The sequence below is a fragment of the Chelonia mydas genome, chromosome 10, assembly GCF_015237465.2.
Source record: "Chelonia mydas isolate rCheMyd1 chromosome 10, rCheMyd1.pri.v2, whole genome shotgun sequence".
NCBI classification, from domain to species: Eukaryota; Metazoa; Chordata; order Testudines; family Cheloniidae; genus Chelonia; species Chelonia mydas.
This window is the reverse complement of record NC_051250.2, coordinates 12,429,393-12,446,734: the sequence shown is the minus strand read 5'-3', so window position 1 is coordinate 12,446,734 and position 17,342 is coordinate 12,429,393. Positions and strand designations below refer to the sequence as shown.

General features: G+C 46.6%; 1 protein-coding gene across 1 annotated transcript in view; it reads left to right on the top strand.

The window, feature by feature from the left end:
• Window positions 1–17,342, top strand: part of ELFN1 (extracellular leucine rich repeat and fibronectin type III domain containing 1) — a 236,678-nt gene that overhangs the window by 48,840 nt on the left and 170,496 nt on the right. The gene's annotated exons all lie outside the window — the stretch shown is intronic.

Genomic DNA, 17,342 nt, shown 5'->3' with positions numbered 1-17,342 from the left:
GACTTACTGGGACAAACTGAATTTCAATGGAGCTGTGACAATTTGTGCCAGCTAGGGATCTTCCCCCTTGTTTTTCCAAAAACCGAGACAGGACAGGACCAAACCCCTGGATCCAAATGTCTCTGACATTGAGGACATTTGGATCCTGAGCTAACCTTTGTGCCCATCTCTATCGCTCACGCATGCACGCTTCCAAGGCTGGGGCCATGGGAGCTTGGAGAAGCCGTCCGGAGGATTTGAGAGCACCCCCTCCTAGCGTAGAACAAATAAAATGTAATTACTTTGCTACATTTGTGGGAGAGCCGGATCATTTTCATTCACCACCTCCCAACATTCTAATTACGGCACGTAGTTCAGTGCAAGTGCAATAGCAGGGCATGATAGTCTCCCACTTGGTTCAGACCAGTTGTGAGTCATTACATTTCCCTTTGATTTTTGTTGGAGGGACATTTTTTCCCCCCTCAGCGTCACTTCCCTGCTCATCTCCATCTCACACAAGCCAGGAAATGTATTTTCGATGTATTAATTAAAATGTCTTTGCAGCAGAACATCTGCACTCAGAGCGATAGATCACCGAGTTGTGTGCGTGTTGTGGGCTTCCAGATAACTCATTGCTTTGCATAATTTATTCTTGCCAACACAGCAATAATTTCCATAGCCTGTGATCCTCAAGTATGTGATTATAAATCAGAGGTCTGACTCCATGTGACCTAAATGCTGAATTATAGAAAGATAATTCATTTAGCAACGCAGGAAATCTGAATCTCGCTCACCTCTAGTCGAGTGGGTTAGGAGGTCTGCCATCAGGCATTTTGTTTTGTTAAATCCCATTTTGTGTGAGCAATGGGTCTTTTCAGGTATCTGTGACTGGTATTCACTTAGTGGGTAGATGCTCTCTGCCAATGATCATATTCAATTCCCTTATAGTATGGCTTGTAGCTGGCTAGTTTGAAAGATAAATAGGACATGAAATACAGAATTTCCAGTCAATAAAAGGAAACCTCAGAGGCTTTTTATATCTTGCTTCTGTCATACTTTGTTGGTGTTGTAGCTGCAGACCATTTGACAGCTGATCATAAACCTTTTGTTTGTTCTTCTAAGAGAATTAAATTAAGAACATTTAATTTGATTCCAAAGAGATTTCCCTACATGATGAGCAAAGTAGATCCGTTATTGGCAGCTACACCAAAATTGGATCACTTTAGAGGTCTCTCAGCCTATGGATTAAAATTGATTCTGTTCCCTATCCCCTTCATCTTTTCCTCACCATGAGCCAATTACATACTCTCCATCAAGCAGTAGTGACTCATGGGGCCTGATTATGTACATTAATGCACCTCAATTGCCTTCAGTGGAATTACTTCTGACTTGACGCTGCTGAGAGTGGAGAATCAGGCCCATAGTTCTGTGAAAGAATTGCCGTGCTACTGAAGGTTGTTAGACTACCATCCCTGGAAACTGAAGTCTTTGATTTATCACCAGAGCAGGTACACAAGCGTTCCCCACAATGCCTTGCTAACTTGTCTCACACCTTACCCAGAGGGACTACCTCCAAAGGTGAGAGTAACTGCCTCTATGGGCTATTCAGTCATTGGCTCCTCTACTAGATAATAAAACTGGGATCCATAACCTGTTGGATTTCTTTTGCGAGATCTGACACTAGCCATCCCCAGATGGAAAGATGCTGTATTCTTTGCTGGGTGTGTTTGAAATGTGTCCCACTGCCTCCTTCAGGCAGAGGGGATGCCCCCTGAAAGACATCGGATCTGAGTGAGATAATGAGACGGTAGCTCGCTGTCTCTGTGAGGTCTGACGCAATGGTGCTTTTGCCTTCCAGCCAAGGAACAGTTCTGTCCTACCCCTTCCAGGTAACAGAGTCATCTGATGAACCTTCGGTGGGATCCTGCCTTTCTATCCAGGGCTCGTCTCCAAACAGTCTATGCATCCCCCAGGATCTCATCATTCCATCTAGCAGGGGTTCATCCTGTTGGCAAGCTAGCTCACCTCTGGGCTGCAATCAAGCTTCCCTCCCATCAAGAGAAGCTGAGCTCTACTCTCCTCCCTGGTCATGCCTGGACGAGTTCTCCTCCTTTTAACTCCCCTCTCCATGCCTGACCTTTGCTGCAGGTTAGTGGGGCAGGACCAACTGGGTCCATGTCCTCTCATTAACCCTCTCGTTACCAGTGTGAGACCCATCTGCCCCACCATAGGCAGTATCTAGCATGAACCATTTGTCCTTTTCTTCCAGACTGCAAGTGTTCCAGGTATTTCTCTTGTGTCTTGCTCCCGGCCAACAGGCTGAGATGCCTCAAGTTAGGACACTGGTGTGTCTTAAAGGTGGTTGCTCCCAGTGATTTGATGAAGTAAATAAACTGTGGCACAGAGAAAGGAGTGTGGATTCCCAGGAGGCTAATAATTATGACAGCAGCCCCAGCTTTGTCTAGGTTAGACCATACCGAGAGAGCACAGACTGTGAATTAACAAGTCTGTTCTTGGCTTGAAGATCAATTTTACTGGTTTGGCTGGAGGAACCTCATCCACCAATTATCACTCTGGCTCCAGCTATTTATGGTCACCAAGGTTCAAAAGATAAATTTGGCTGTATGGGGATCCTTCCTTAACCCACAGCTCACAAATGTTACCAAATGCTTACAGGCCTATAAATACCTCAGACAGATCGATTAGGCAATACAAATCAGTGCTTCCCAATGTCCCACAGTATTGGCACTTCCACCTATACTGCACTTGGCCTGCTGGTGGGACTCCCATTTATGTCAATAGGAATATCTCATGCAGATCCAGGGTAGAGAACAACCATTTTATAGCATGATAGTTCTCTTGCCCTGTCGATGATTCTTGCCCCATTATCCCCCTGGAAGGTAAAATGGGTTTAGCCATCCTCATCAACAATCCTGAGTCTTAGTTACCAAAAGTAATGGTTTCTGAATGATTTCTCCCTTCCCTTTTTCCTCTTCCCATAGCTTTCCCTGCACTCCTGTCCTCATTTGGGCCCCTAAATCAGGTTTTTGAATTGAGGATACAGAATTCCTCCAAGCCCCCTATGATCTGAGCAATATTCTGCAAGGGTCTAATTGCAATGGTAGATGAAGGCTCCTCCAATGCTAATAGTGACTCCGCTTCTAGTGGCTGATTTACCAGTCTAAGCAGATAAGCTGCTGTTTTTGTTTGGTTGGTTTGTTGCTCTTGCTGGTTTGCTTTGGTTATACAGTATTAGATGAACTCAGCAGATGTAGCCAATTTTCTCAACAACACCGAATGAGTCTGTATCAACTCTCTTTTATTGGAATTAGCTGGATGTGTTTGCTCTCGACAGTGGCACATTGTACTGCAAGGGTTTGAACACCGTCAATGAAAAGAAAATGACCAAAGCGACGCACTCAGAGGCCTAGTGCTTTGTTTTTGTGTCGGTGTTACTCCTGGGACTCTTATTTAAAAGCTGCAGTCAGATTGGCTTAAGTACAATTGAAAAGATTAATGTTCTGGAGGTTGCCACTCCATGGTGCTTGGGGGGGAAATGGCCTGTCTTGTGGATAAAGGTCAGTCCAGATTTCCTGCTAACCCTTCTGGGTGTACTAATGATTAGACTATTTCTCTAGTCAATGTTAAAATAAGAGCTGGGCCTGAACCAAATCCCTTATTGCGAAGTTTGGGGTGTTGGAAATCTGAATTCCTATCTGAATTTCTGGCGTGGGCCCATCTCCAGTTATGATCTGTACTCTGCTCATGTTGTTTACTGCTGTCGCAGTCTCCTGCTTTGCAGACTCAAAGGGCCTGAGTTTTTCCAAACATCAGAGCATCATAAACCCAAGGCTGTGGGCAAAAGTCTGCTAGCAATTGCACACCCAATTTGTGTGCAGATTTCCAGCACTGTGTGCACAAATGGACATTAGATGTCCAGTTGTCCAGTTGCAAACACAAATACCCAACTTGCATGAACAATTGTGGTAATCAGTCATGAAAACTGAATGTGTCATTGCATGTGCATTTTTCCACGTGGCTCTTAGCTTTCAGATGCTTTGAAAATCAAGTCTAAAGACCCCACTGGGGCTTATCGTCCAGGAGTTGGCATCTCTGGTGTGTTTTATTAGCTGTATAGTTACATGGCCTTAGTTGGTATTGTGCTACTTTATTTTGTATGGAGACAAACCCAGAGACAGTTTAATTCATGAACACTCACTCGAAGGTGTCCTTTCATTTACTGCTTTTATAATCAGCAATCTATAAATGCTCAGTGCACCCAAGGGGATTGCTAGGTCTGAAGAGTTTGCACATGTAGTGGAATAACTGTTCCTATTGCCAATGTGCATCAGCTGGCTTGTTTTTTCCCCATCTCAAAGAAATACCATTTTAGCTGGGGGCCTTTTCTTTGTCCTTTCACTCTCCCGAAGCAGTTCACGTATTTATTGAACTGAGTATAATAATTATCCTTGGGGAGATGTTGCTTTGAACCCAGAGTTGGGAAGCAGCGCCTTAATTCTAAACCCAGTTCTTACACGATTCCCTCTGTGGCTTTGTGCAAGTCATTTAAACATTCCATGCCTCCATTTTTCCCTTCTGTGAATGGGGCTAATAACACGTACTGATTTACAGATTGCTGAGGATTCATCAGTGAGTGTTTAGAAAGGCCTTTTGAAGATGAAAAATACTACATAGGTGCAAAGTAATTCTATTCTTATTATACATTGTGTTTATATAGCCCCTTTCTTCCAAGGATCTCTAAGCATTTTACTAACATGAATTCATGCAGGTACATATCATTATTCTAGCATACTATATATGAGTAAAGTGAGCCCAGAAAGTTGTAATTTACCTATGGTCATACAATGAGGGTAGCCAAGCATGGAACCCAGGAGTCCTGAGTTAAGAACCTAGCAGTTCTAGTAATTCAGCATCCTTGGAATAGTCACCTGTGGCAGGGTGGGCTAGGTCCAGAGGCTCTCTGCTGGAGGCCTCGTGGCCCTGCACCACCCTGTCCCAGAATAGAGCAGTGAGAAGTCCTCCAGACAGCCTAGAATGGCTGCAGAGGAGCGGCCAATCAGAGGGGCTGATGGAGCAGCCAATACGGGGCCAGAAGGGCCCTATATAAGACAAGCGGCAGAGCAGAGAAGTTTAGTTGCTGTGTCGAGCTTGAGGAGTGAAGACTAGGTGATTGGCCGGAAGAGCAGCAGTACCATGGACAGCTCGCTGCAGACAGGACTGAAGCCCAGGGAAGGCTGCTGAAAACTGGGTGTCTGGCTGGCGGGAAGAGCAGCAGGACCAGCAGAAGCCCAGGGGGACTAAGTATAGAATCTGGTCAGGCCAGTGAGGGTTCTGAGATGGGTCCCGTTGGTCTGGCTGAAGACTGAGCCCAGGCAGGCCTGCTGAAACACCATGAGCTGCAGGTACTGAGATGGGCCCTGTCTGGGTGGTTGAAGAAGGCAGTGCCTCTGGGAGAAGTCTTAGAGCTACAGCACCATACTATGGATGAGATAAGAACTTGGACTGTATACTCTGGAAGGGGGGACAGGGTATGTGGCTTGGCCAGGGGGCTGAGTCGCTGAAGACCCATCAAAAGAACCATCAACCAGGGGGAGGGGTGTTTGTGAGAGGTGGGTGCCACCCTGGTATCAAAACTAAAACCAAAAGCAGGCTCACAACTGACAAAGGGGGCTGCCTGTGAGAGGTGGATGCCACAACCAAAAAAGACTGTGATTGCAGATATATCGGCCAGAGAAAAGGGGACACAGGTGAGAGGTGGATGCTGACCCTGTTGCATCACCCCAGAGAAGCAGTGTTAGAGGCCCCTTTGCTTGGGGCTTTTAACTCTAGACTGGTCTAGATACTAGAAAATGTCTCATAAGGAACAATCCTGCAGGGAGAAGGAGCCAATGACCTAGCAGATCTTGTCCAGCTCCAGCTTTTGCAAGGCTGTGCCAACAGCATCAACTCAGGTCTGTGGCAGGTTTGTAGAGTTGGGCTGATCTGGGTGGGCTCAGTGGGAATGGGTTCAGAGGGAATAGTTCAGACCTATTGGTAAAGGCAAAGGGTGGGATGCTTTTAGCCCCCAATGTATTTTAAAAAGAATACTAACCCCCCATGTCTGGTATTTATTTTCCTGAAAGGTCTTGACTCTACCTGAAGATAATGAAATTCCTAGGGACTGAGAGAGGAAGGCACCTAGGATAGATGCTGATAAGGATTTTGGTGGGCTTGCTCGGTCAGGTGATAAAGAAGGCAGCTCTATTGCCAGACTTCCAGTCCGTGTAGCAGCATTAATGTCTCCCTCTGACACATGGGAAGGGGCAGGGCATACAGAAGCAAGATGATGATTCAGAATATAGGCGCCAAATGAGAATCTCATTGCAAACCTCTGTAATCATAGGGCTAAAAGGGACTGCAAAGGTCCTCTAGTCTAATCCCCTGCCAAGATGCAGGGTTTGGTGTCTAAACCATCCAAGACAGATGGCTATCCAGCCTCCTGTTGAAAACCTCCAGTGAAGGAGTTTCCACAACCTCCCTATCATGTATTGCCCTAGCACCCTGCAATGACCTCTGGACTGTCCCACCATTACTGCCATCTAGATCCAGCCTAACACAGCCCAGCTCCTGCCTTGGTCCATTCCAACACCTGCCATAACCCCCACTCCACCCCAACCTATCACACTGCTATACCTGCCATCCAGCCTTGCAGGCAGTTTTCCCCCAAACCTGCATGGGGCCAGCGTCTCTGCTATTCCCCTCCCTCTGGCTTCCCTGCCAGTGTCTTAAGTCTTTATGATGGTAACAAGTCTCTGTATGCCTTTGACAGTGTTTGCCAATTGCCAATGTCAAAAGCCCCTCTGCTATACAAGAAGCACTAACATGTTAACTAATTCCATTCTTTCCTTTAATTCAGCTGTTAAAATGCATCTTCAGCACTGGGTGGTATTTCTGAGCTTTATAGAGTCTCCTTGTAGCATGAATAGGGTGAGATGATTGTCTAACCTTGCCAACAGGCATTCCATTCCGTAACCGTGATTAGACTGACGCTGCCACAGGTTGGAATTCAAGGTTGTGTAACGCTCCCTAAAGAAGAGCTGGGTAACGGTGAGCCAGGGGAGAGAGGAAACCTCTGAACATTCCCCTGTTAGGTGTTGATGGGTACTGCCTCCTACTGGGACCTCCCTTCTGTGTTAACGCTCGTTTTGTCATACCTCTCAAGCATCCGCGCTTACGCTCCTCTCGCTCCAGTCTCCCAGGGCTGGGCAATTCATTCAGCTGAAGGTTTGGGATGGTGATAGGGTCTGCCATGCTGCCTGCTGCATCAGTCGGGAAAGCTATAGCATTGCTGACTGGCAAAGGCTGGGAGGAACCGAAACCTGCATATGGGGAAGGCAATTTTCAAACTCCGGTTCCTGAACTGGACATTCAAATGCTACTTTGGCATAAGCAAGAGGTGTTTTCCACCAAGCTGCCCATTTTAGCATAGGAATGCAGGATTTGGCTGTCCTGTGAAGGCGCCCAAGTTGAAAGTGTTATCACCACCTGCCATGCTTCTACAAATGATTTCTTGAGAATATGCTCCATTTTGGACCGCACACATTAACTAGAACAGTTAGCAGCACAGGTAACCCATACATTCAGGTCATTCAAGTCCAGGGAGGAGATAAGTGGTCTTGTCAGAAGCTATTGATGCAGATTTGGGGCCGGTTTTCATCAGGCCCAACCGATGCTTAGACTTGCTCAGAAAGTGTGTGTGTGTGTGGGGGGGGGGGGGGGGAGAGACAGATAATTATTTAGCGCGCTCATGCTCTTTTACTATGAAACTTTTAGTAAAGCAGATATTCTCCAAACAATAGTCTCTGGAAAACGCCAGCCACCCTGGTACACTGAGCATGCATACTTCTTTCTAGGACTGCCTGACTTCCATTCTACCAGCCAGGTTAACATGACAGACAACAAATACTCGGGAGGTTAGGATTCATCCCTCACTGTCAGAACGACACTTGTCCTCCAGCCGTATCCTTGGAGGTGACATTTAAGGCTGACGTTGACTGTTCACAAATAATCTTTCCATTTCACATTAGACTTTTATGAAAATACACAGAGAAGCCAAGACAAGGTGGTGAAACTGCAGAGAAGAGCTTGAATTTGAGCTTGAATTTGCATTGCAGAATTTCCCCAAAGGAGCCAGTTGCTTGTATCATATAGTCTGTCTGTCCTCGTCTATTCTGTAGTGCCTATCTTGTACTGTATGCAAACTGTCTTCCTTGTAACAACTTGCTGTGAGCTGATATTCTTAACTAGTGTATGATAGTGTAACTGGGTTGGAGGAGGGAGAGTGCATGTTTCAGGGGGATTTGAGGGTTGTGGTGGTGTTGGGTATAGCTCTGGAAGCAGGAATGTGTGGGAGGCCATATGGAGGTTGTCACTGGAGAAAGGATTTATAGGGCTTTGTAGGAGCAGTCAATGTTTGTCTCAGTTTGAGGCTGCTTGGGGGACAAGACTTTAGGGGCAAGTGGTTGTTGGTGGGAAATGTGATCCTATGTTGGAGGTCAGCACCATGTAGACGTAAGGTGGGACAGGGTACCAGGTGTAGTTGTGGATTTATTTAGAACTGGGTATAGGAAGAAATGAGGGTCTGTGTGAGACTGAGCATGTGGGACTAGGGATTGGAAAGCATGTATGTGGCAGAGAGTCAGTACATACCTTAGGCCCTGTCTCCTGACAAGGCAGTGATAGCCAATTGGTTGCATTTATCCTTTAAGCTGTGACCATTATCTAAAGGAACCTGAAGAAAGATTGGTTTTTGCCTGGTTTTGTAGCCATGTCTGCAATAGGAAGGCAGCTATTAGGACTAATAAGAAACTTGGTAACAGTATTCACTCAAGGCCCAAGTTCTAATCCCAGCTGAGCTACTGACTCATTGTTTGGCCTCAGGCAAGTCATGGGACCGCCTTGTGCTTTAGCCAACCCAGCTGAAAAATTGGGTAGAGAGCAAGAAATTGACTGCAAACCACATGCTGTGTCTGAGCTAAACATCCTGGATAAAGAGATGGCAAAGCCAACTTTCATGGGAAGTTATAGGGTAATTCCTCCTTTTTTTTAAAAAACAAATAATTATTACTAGAACATGCCCAAGCCAACTCCATGAAGAGAGCCTTATCTCACAGGATGGCTCCAGCTACCACTGTATAATTTCTGTGCAATCTTTCTACACAATATTGCACAATATTACACTGTATTAGTAAGGGTGTGTGTGTGTAACTGCTCAGTATCTTTCTATGCAATACTTCACTGTCTTACTGGCTATTATTCTGACTGCACAAAGGCCCATTGAAATTCATGGTGTAAGTTACCCATTTGTTTCCTTTGAGCTTTGCGGGATTGTTCTATGCAGCTTTATGCATATCGTTTTTACTATGCAAAGTGAGGGTAACGGCTTTACCTGCTTTCTTTTAAAGCCCTGAGAGCCCCGTAGGCTGATATTTTGATTATTTGTTCTAAGGTTTGGGAAGGGGGGAATCTGAGCTCCTAAGAAATTTATGATTTGATGCTGTGTAAATAAAAAGGCGCTTTCCACATACATTTCCTCAAAGAATGTCTGGCAGTCTTCCAGCCAGGATTCTGCCTGCTACAATGGGTGACAACTGAATAGCAAAGGGACTTTATTATGCAAGACAGTCTGGGTTTTATGGTGAAAGCACAGGACAGGGGATCCCATTGGTGACACTGGCTTGCTGCAGGACATCTAGGGCTAAATTTTCAAAAGCGGCCACATCATTTGGGAGCCTCCATGTTTGTGTCCCCAATTTGAGACCCCTGGGGTCTAATTTTCAGAGGTGGAGCTCAGGGCAAGTTATAGGTACTCAGCAGCATGTCCTCAACACCTCAGACAAACAGGTCCTAGGTGTCTCAGACTGGTCACCCAAAATCAGTGGCCACTTTTGAAAATGTCAGACTTAAATCTCGCCATGCCTCAGTTTCCCCAGCTGTCAAATGGGGCCCTGATATTATTCCTGTTTCCTGATTGGTTGATTTGCAGTCCATCACAAGTTACCAGGCTGGTTTGTTAACATTGCATCCAAATAGACAATTTGAAATTTGTGCCATGATGATTAGCTACAGAACACATTTTGAATTGCACTGTTGCTTGTAACATTCACAGTTTGAGAGGTTTGGCGAACCAAAATTATTCACTGAAGGAATTTGTGAATAATTCTGAGCAACAAATACATTCAAGAACTTTGCCTTCTCTTCACAGATAATTTTCAAACAGGAGAAAAGGTAAAATTCATTGATTGAATTATTCACTCAGCTACTTGTTGGTCCTCAGGTGGAGGGTTCTATACTGTCTGTAATATTAACATGTTTAGGCCCATAATGTAATGCATTATGTGACTCTTGTGTGCCCTAGACTCTCTCAATCTTTTTTTAATTCATTATTCTGTTACTCAAAATTTTAGAAAACCCCAAATTTGAAAGAGTGGTTCCTGTAGTAAAAGATCACAGTTCTTTGCCATTGTAGAGCAGTAGTGGGTTTATCAGCTAACACACTCCCACCCTCGGGCCTCATAAAATGTCCCCTGAAACCAATGGAAGCTGTAGCATTGATTTCAATGGGTATGGGATAAATCCCCCCCCAGAACAATTCTGACAGTGGGGATGACATAATGGACAATTCTGTTGCCAAAATCTGAAGTAAGGCAACAGTGCCATGTTGGCTTGGGCCCGATACAAATATGGGTATGGCAGGGAGATGGCACGCAGCACCTTCCAACTGAACAAACCCAAATCAAGCCTTTGACATTTTATTTCCAAACTTCAGAGTGAATTGCAAACAATGGAAGGGAGGGGAATGGGCTAGCTCAGGGCACTGGTAACCTCTAGAACGTGGGTTGGTAGTTACAGACAGTCTTTACCATCATCTGTCTGCTCAGTGCCCTAGGTGCAGTAAGTTTAGTGGTTTCAATCCAGTTTCTAGTGAACCAGTGTCCATATAACTGGATACTTTAGTGCTTCAGAGTAGACACCACCTCACCCAATGGGAGGGGTTCTTCCATCTCTGTAGTATCCCATTGACCTAGCTTCCGCCTCTTGGAAGAATTCTTCTTTCAACCTAGCACTGACTACGCTGAGGCTAGGTCGACACGGATCCGTCTCTCCAGGGTGTGGCTTTTTCACACCCCTGAGAGATGTAGCTATGCCCCATGTAGACCAGCGCTAAGCCACTCTTGCTGGCAGTCTCAGGATGTCTACACTAGAGCAGCACTGCAGCTGCACCACTTTAGCATAGACACTGGAGCATGACGAAAGGGGGTTCTTCTGGGATGAACTAAATCCACCTCTCCAAGAGGTGGTAGCTATATCGACAGAAGAATTCTTCGGTCGACCTAGTGCTGTTCACGCTGGGTCTTAGGTTGGCTTAACTGTTTCTCAGGGGTGTGGATTTTTCACACCCCTTAGTGACACAGCTAGGTTGATGTAAGTTTTAGGTATAGACCAGACCTCTGCTATCAGACCAAGAGAATGGGCCTAGGGCTGGTCTACACTGAAAATGTATATCTGCAGAGCTACATCTCTCATGGGATGTGAAAAATCCACACCCTCTGAGAGACACAGCTATGCCAGCCTAACCCCTGGTGTAGACAGTGCAAGGTTGATGGATGAAGTCTTCCATTGACCTAGCTCTCAATAGCTTCCATTGATCTGCCTCTCAGGAAGGTAGATGGACTACAGTGGGAGGCCCACTCCAGTGGCTGAGTGTCTATACTGAAGTGCTACAATGCTGCAGCTGTTCCACTGTACGATTTTAAGTGTAGCTCTATCTGTAGACTGAATCATCCTCTAACCATCCTTCCAGGTCATGGTTGGGCACATTGGCAGGCCAGTGTGCTAAAGCATCCCCTGTCTTTGCCCATGGTGTGCTTAAACAGAGAGGCTCAGTTGCCACACCTGTCCGTTTTCACTAGCACCAAACTGACTTTTAAAAAAGTTTTTGAAGACACAATGGAAAATAAAATCAAAACCAATTATAATCTATACAAATGCATCCAGGCTGCCAAGTTTCCAGCAGATGTGATTTGCCGTGGTGCGATATTAGCACACTGAAAAATTGGAGTAATGATGTGCGGAAATATTTATCATCACAAAGACTGAGCATCTTGCAATACAGCTTTCTGAAATATAGTCTTTGTGCAAACATGGTAATTCTTTCCCCCTGCAGAGAGAGTGGCTCTTTTTGGAACATTTTAAAAATACAGTAGGGCTCTAGTCCACTTAGACTAAAAGCCTGTAAAATGTCATCTTTTGTTTTCCAATTAAGCTGATGATTTTAAGAGAGCCTAAAACTCTCTCTCACACACACCTCTAACGTTTGGGGGGGAAAAATCCATCTTTCTGGTGTTGCGTAACTCCCCTCCTCTTTTTGGTGTGTTCCTGAAGAGTGCACTTCAACCCTTTCATTCTGGAACAGCACTTCCTGCTGGCAGAGGAGAATTGGCTTCATAACATGGGCTCATTCACTCTTTCCACTGAAAGAAGCGTGTTTCTATTCCCAGTTTCACTTAGAAGGAAGTGACTGGTGGAGATTCAAGATGCAAGGCCAGATCTTCAGCTGGTGTACATAGACACAACTCCATCAGCCTCCGTCACTGGAGGTCTGTCAATTTACAACAGCTGAGGATCTAGCCCACTGTATTTTTATTTGCTCTGGAGCTGGTTTATACTATTATGTCACAAGCCACATTTTCCATTTTTTATTGAAAGCACATTGTCAAGATATTTTATTATATGTACACACACACCCACACAATCAGTAGTTATACGCATTAGCCTCTTGAAACTAAAATCTGCATCAAGGCCAATTTGACTTTCCTCTGCTGGGACCCTATAATGGCTTGCTATTGTAATGGGTCCCACCCGTGCTGCCTTTTGATATTTATTATTTTAAATTACTTGAAGCATTTGCTTCTGGGGGAAAACTCTTCTGTAATGGAGTGCAAGGTTCACCCAACTTCAAGGTGCGCAGCTATTCTGCTGACTTACATTGGTAGCCAGACTAGGTTAGTTCCAGTTTGAGAGTATAAGAGATGTAAGAAATACAAATGTCCCCTTTTTAGTCTTGTCTACGTCAACTTTTAACGATTTTAATTTTTCTTTGAGCACAGAGGTTGTTTTATTATCATGGTAGTGCCTTGATCCCAGCTAATCTGGATTGGGGGCTGGGAGGGGCCACTGTGTTAGGTGCAGCATAACCACAGGGTAATAGACAGTCTCTGCCCTGAAGAGCTTACAGTCTAAACAGCCAAGACAAACAAAGGATGGGAAAAGAAACAGAAGCAGAGAGAGGTGCCCAAGGTCACATTACAGATCAATTGTATTATTCTACCCAATTTATTATCCAACCCACTTTGCACAGTTAAATGAGCCACTGACTAGCCACTGTTCATCATGTACATCTTTTGCCAATTACTTTATCCAGTCTCACATGGACCAATTGATGTGCAGAGGACAGCATGAGAGGTGTGACAAATAGCTCTCTCAGTGCTACTCCACCTGCAAATAATCGGCTGAAACAGAAAATGTTTTATTAATCACTTTCTATTGGTTATTGCTTGATAAATTAGGTTAGGACTTCTTAGAACCTGCTGTGGCAACAGTGTGTCTATTCTGCTGTTAAGGGGAAACTGTCAATCCAGCTTTTTCTGACCCCTGATATCTTCATTTGTACCATCCTCTCCTCCCCTCCATGAGTGTAAATAGATCAGTCATCTGAACCAGACTATATCTTATTTTACTTCCTGTCTTTAATAATATTATCAATGTCTGATTTAGATCTCACTAAAGATAGGGCTCGAGGCTGCACAGTAGTCAGTTCCTGGTGGATGAATGCATTTGGAGCAGCTTATTCAGAAGTCCCTATTTTTTCCCCCTTCATTTATCTTGGTTTGTAACGATGTTGTTCCACCAATAGGCCCTGTCCCTACACCTGCCACCCTAGCAACACTTACAAATGATGTCCTTGTAAAATGTTTTCATTTATCTAGGGGAACATGGGACGGGTTTTTCAAAAATGCCTAAAGGGGAATGAAGCCTTGAAAGCCAATGGGAGCAAGGTACAAACCTGACCTCTTGAAAATTCCACCCCTAACAAACTGACCCCAGGGATAAATAGGGTGAATGATAAACACTGACCTTGGTTGAAACTCCCCAGCCCACCTACTTCTTCATATGGCTGAGAGAAAAGATGGGCCTTGCAGCCTGTTGATCTCCAGCATAGCAATAGAGCAATACTTGTGCTTACAGTCACCTCCCAGGGGCAGCCTCCCGTGGGGTTTCACGGATCTCCCATTTTAAGGGCCTGATCCTGCCTTCCCTTACTCACCTGAGTAGTCCCAGAAGCAGCACTGGTGTGTTATGCCACCCACTAATCCTGCTGGCAAGGAAGCTGCTGTACCAAACTAGGCTTTGATTAGCTGGCCCTATATCACAGTGAGAAGGGGGGACCAACAGAGGAAGATGCCAGAGAAAAAGTGCTGAATGGGGGAGTGTGCATGGTGCAGTGAAAACATTACTACACATAGTTCACATAATACTGTATCCAGAGGTGGGATCTGACTCAAAGGAGGCCTGGAGCCACAGACCTCTCTGTTTAAGAGCAGGTAAAGCAAGAGAGGCACAGGAGAGTGCTAAACTGGCCGGCTAAAAACCGCATGGGTATGTGTGCGCTTCCTTAGAACGTAGAGCCCAGAATGCAGGGATCCGCGTCTCCATCTACCCTTTTCTGTTCCCCCTTCCCCACGCAGTCTTCTATCCCCCAGTCTTCTATCCTGCAGTGTGCACACAGAAACCTGGAATGCCTTAAAGACTGAGTCGTGAACTTGACTCAGAAAGGTTAGGTGGTGAACAGTGGCTTGTGTGGCCATCTTTTGATGGCCAGTCCAGGAGGAATCCCAATGGCAGCCACTATTAACAGGTTTCACTCTACTTTGTTTAACTCTCTTCTCCCCCCCGCCACCCAGTCCCTGACCAAGGCATTTATCAAATGCGTCAGAGATCCATGGATCCAAGCAAAAGGCCCAAAATAGATCACCTGCTTATGTTGCCTGGAAGAAAGGTTATGGGCACGTTACTTAGGGGCTGGATCCATCACCCATTGAGTTGACTGGGGGTTTTCTATTGGCTTAACTGGGGAAAAGGAAGAACCCTGAACTCCTCTGGGCCTTGTTTTCTTCCCTCTGTAAAATGAGGCTAGCAGATTAATGGTGGGGTGCACCCGATTTGTAAATTACTTTCAGGCTTCTGGATGAACAGTGCTAGGCAGCATGATCCCATGGGTATGAGCGGAGTTCTACTCTTGCCTCTACCATTGACATGCCGTGAGACCTTGGACAAGTCACTTAACCTCTGTCTCCCTCCCCCACCCCCACCAAAAGGGGGGTAATTATAGCTGCCCAGCTCTGTAAAATGCTTGGAGCTGAAAAGGGGCATATAAAGGCAGGTCTGTACAATGCTCAGCCCAGAAGGCCCCTGGCTCTGCAGGTGCCGCTGCAATACAAACAGTAATGATTAATGATATTCCTCTCGTAGTTTCAGGAACACATGAATTAAAGAGAAGAAACACCAAAGCCCAAAGATTTCAAATAACAATACAAGGAGAAGGCTTCCAAGAGGGCCAGAAGGTCAAGCCAGGGCCCTGGAGCAGAGAAGTCCTCTCAAGTAGAATAGCACAGGGTGTATCTTGCTGGACCAATGGTTCTCAACCTGTGGCCTGCGGGCCACGTGTGACCCAATCAGCACAGAGCTGTGGCCCATGTGACAACTTCAGGGCCCTACAGGTGGTATTGGATGTGGCCCCCATAACACATTGTGAGCCACACAGGGGACCCACGATGGTAAATCAGTTGAGAACCTGGACAGTCCATTTCATTTGCTTCCCTTTATTTGGACGCTGCTTTTAGAAGCCTGTGTTTTTTAACTTGACTAAGTGAAAAGCCAGGTTGCCAGCTGTCATTTGGAGAAGCGCCACCATCTCGCTTGTTCCCAGGCTGTCTCCCAGCCTTATTACATTTTGCCTCATTTCTTGGCTGTATTATTATTATTATTATTGAGCCGAAAGAAAGAAACGCCCAGCTCTTCACTATCTCGCCTACCTCTTTGCACCCCGCACCCCTTCCAGGCGGCCAGGGCCAATGCTGCAGCATGCCTGACTCAAAGGCTTGTGTGGCAAATGCGTTGAGCGTTTCTGATGTGTTTGGAGGCCCCTCTGCGATAGACACAAGTTCTCCAGCTCATTAATTTCCAGAAATGAGAGGAGTAATGGAGAGGAAAGCTGCTCTTTTACTCCTAGACAAGCCAAGAGCCCTTTTCAATGGGAGATGCGTTTTCTCTCAGCTAAAGGTGCATCGATTTATTTGTTTCTCACCACAAGTAAGTCTCGAGGAACGTGTCTGCTCCGCGGCCATGGGGTGAATTATTCTTGGGATCTTGGCTAATCCCGACTTTATTTCGGCCATTGGTTGTTAAAGAGGCCCCTTGTCACTTCACCACACGGAGAAGAGGGAGGGGGCCCATTCGCCTTGGATTTCCTTGGGGGGCGGCGGCGCAGGAGGGGGGGAGGCAGAAAGCAGGGAGCGCTGGGAGAGGCCAAGAGCTTCATCAGCAGCGATCTACCCCGAGCTGGAAACGCTGCTGTCGGTGCCCAACACGTGGTGAAGCGCGTGGGACAGAAGCAGGCAGTGAAAGGGAGGGGGGCTCCCGGGGGGAGCAGCAGGTGCTGCAGCCAAAGCTGCTGGGGATTTTCCCCTCCTGGGGTGAGAGGGCCTGATGGGATTTGCGGTTTAACAAGAAACGCCATCCTCACCTGGGGTGGGGAGATGTGCTTACCTCCCCCGCCCTAGGAGTTATTAGAGACACGGGGGCTGGGGATCAAGCACCCTGTTACTGCTCCACCTCTTGGCCCGTCCCCGGGCATCCCAGCTCTTCCCTTTCCCAAGCAGAGCACTGCGAGCCGCGCTAGCCTCCAATCCAGCGCGGGGACAAGCCACCCCCCGCCCCGGGCTTGCTGTGGGCTACGCGGGTCCCTCCGGGCTTTGCAGCGGGCTGGGCAACATCCCTGCCGTGTCATTTGCTCCTCCGGCTCCGTGTGCGGCGAAACTTCCGCCCGCACGCTGGGGACGGGAGAGCCCAGCCCCGCAGAGCATCCCCCTCGCCTGGGCTGGGTTGTGCCAGCAGCGCGTTTCCAAGAAGAGTTCTCTGGAGGGACCCGGGCTGGCGCTGGGACTCCGGAGAGGGGCCGCGACACTGATACAGGGCGGAGAGAGGGGCCGCTCCCAGCCCTGCTAGCGCAAGGCTCTAGCCTT